At 38.0% G+C, this 2,663-nt stretch overlaps 1 pseudogene; it reads right to left on the bottom strand.

Annotated features, from left to right (window-relative positions):
* Positions 1-2,112: 2,112 nt before the first annotated feature.
* Positions 2,113-2,663, bottom strand: LOC111187193 (COP9 signalosome complex subunit 8 pseudogene; annotated as a pseudogene).

Genomic DNA, 2,663 nt, shown 5'->3' with positions numbered 1-2,663 from the left:
TCAAACCAGTTGACAGAATCTTTAGGTCTTGGTATATCCCTCAAAGGAAAAAAAAATCCAACTTAACAATGACTCTGTTTCCATATTTATATTGTATTTCTCATTTAAGGAGTCAAAAACTCAGTGGACTTTACTCCAACTCTTTCTAACATAATACCTTGGATTTCAGTAGCATTCCTCAGATTATAAAGTACTTTTACATCCACTCTCTCATTTCATCGGGTCTTCAGAACAACCCTGTGGGTTAGGTATGGCATACATAGTACAGTTCTTTAATGATTTCCAAAAATTAATTCAGTGAATATCTATTGAATGGCTATTGTTTGCCAGACACTCTATTAGATAATAACCATTCAGTGGAAAATAAAACACATCAAGGGCCTGCAAAAAATGTTTGTGATTTGCCCAAGACCATAGAAAGTAAATCCAAAACCTTTTGACTGTTCCCGTCCTCGGCTGGAAAAACAGAGCATGGAAAACTTACTTATCTCGACTCTGTCTCTTAGTACAGTAGTGGCATTTCTTGTATAGACTTGCTCACCAGCATTTGCTCCCATACATTCCAGCTCCTGGTCTTTCACTAGATCAACTATTTTATACTCCCAGCTAAGGTCAATTCCTTGGGACTTCCCTGGTAGTTCAGTGGTTGAGAATCCTCCTTCCAATGGAGAAAAGTGGGTTCGATCCCTAGTCAGGGAACTAAGATCCCACATACCGCTGGGCAACTAAGCCCGAGTGCCACAACTACTGAGCTCACGTGCCTCAACTAGAGAGAGCAAAAACCTGCATGCCACAACTAGAGAGAAGCCTGCGCGCCGCAACGAAAGATCCCGCACGCTGCAACTAAGACTCGACGCAGCAAAAAATAAATAAATAAGTCTTAAAAAAAAAAGTATTGAAATTTCTTCCCCCTTAAAAACAAACTTCTCAGGAATTCCCTGGCGGTCCAGTGGTTAGGACTCCACACTTTCACTGCCGAGGGTGTGGGTTCAATCCCTGGTTGGGGAACTAAGATCTGCAAGCCGTGCAGTGAGGCCAAAAAGAAAAAGAATAAATAAAATAAAAACAAACTTCTCTCAATCCTATTTCCCCCAGCCACTCTCCCCTTACCAGTGACCACTCCATTTTTCTTCTCTTCTTTCGCAGCAAACTGCTCCCATTCTCTAATTTATAAGTTAAATAAGTATTTATGGAACAGATGCAGAATAAATGAACTAGGAATGTTTCACATGAAGATAAGTAAGTTTGAATATTCAGAGGACTTGTAACAAAAAAACCAAACCAAACAAAACTGGTTTTATATTTCTCCAAAAGGGAGAACTGTTAACCATTGGTTAGAAACATCCAGCATAATATTTGCACATACAGTTTCAATACAATGGATCCTACACTTTTTCAAAGTAAGAAATGAGATATCTTTTTTTAAAAAAAATAGTATTCTTGGACCTTCCAAGGAAGTCGATTTTTCATGACATATCCTCCACACCAGCAACTGATGCACTCATACCATCAGAAATACATCTCAAGTCAACTAACTGGTTTGTTAAGGAAGTGGTCTTTTGTTCCTCAGTTATATTTTAAGTTCCACATCAGGGATTCTCAGGAGGTATGAGAAAAGTCCTACAAAGCAGACATATCAGAATCCCTGGAATTCTGATATTCCATTCTAGGGAGACAGTCTCCCTTCAACCCCTGAATGAATCACTTACCAGTACAAATCAGTATGAATTGATGGAAGTATAGTCTGTGCTAGTACAAGAGAGTAATTAGAAAATATAAACTACATAATGAGCTAGGCTTCACAAGTAGAAATTGTTTCAACAATTATTAAGCATAAATGTTTCAGGATAAAACATACATAATACTTTATATTTTATCACAAGCTCCAATAAGGAATGATAAAGTAATACAGTTGAAAGTAAAAATTTTAATGTCTGTATTTATCAGAACACAAGATTCTGAATGTGGAGCTTGAGCCCAGGATGATAAACACATTTTCAAATAAAGCATGTAGCAAAACTAGTTAACTGTTGTTCATTGGGGAACTACAGCAGGCTCCAATATGACAGGTGGAGAAAACCTGTTAAAAGGAAACTTCTGGGCACTTAACTTCTAGGGCATTACCATTCTTGTGATGGAGTCAGTTTGTCATCATCGTTCTAATACTTTTACAGGAAGTCCAACAGAAGTTGCAAAGTCATCAGCAATTATTGAAGTATACACTTGAGAAACCAGGGTAAAGTCTGCCTTGTTGCATCTCTAAGCACTGCACGACTGGCTGGCTGAATCACCTCAGACCACTGGTGAGCATCAATACTTATATAAATTCCAGGAAAATCTCTCTGCTAGATTCTTCGTCCTACTAACCAAATTCTTCTAAGTACTGACCAAATTCCAAGTTCAGAATTTTCAGATTTCATAAGATAGTATTCTTTCCCAAAGAAATCGTGCATTATTCAGATCATTATGGAACAGATACAAGGCTAGCAGCAGGCCATATCTTGAGAGTGTAATAACTCTTCCAAAAACCTAAAGGTTTTGAGTTTCTGATTCTTGCACTGATCCAGGAACTTTTTGAAACGGACAGTACTTTATATCACCATAGTCCCTGGCATCTTTCTCTCCAAGTCCACTGTAGTACTTTTCCAAAGGTCAGACTTCAT

The sequence above is a fragment of the Delphinapterus leucas genome, chromosome 1 (assembly GCF_059928025.1).
Source record: "Delphinapterus leucas isolate spDelLeu-1000000601 "Yukka" chromosome 1, BTC_Dleu_Yukka2, whole genome shotgun sequence".
NCBI lineage: Eukaryota > Metazoa > Chordata > Mammalia > Artiodactyla > Monodontidae > Delphinapterus > Delphinapterus leucas.
The sequence above is the reverse complement of the archived record's forward strand: the minus strand, read 5'-3'. Positions and strand labels throughout refer to the sequence as shown.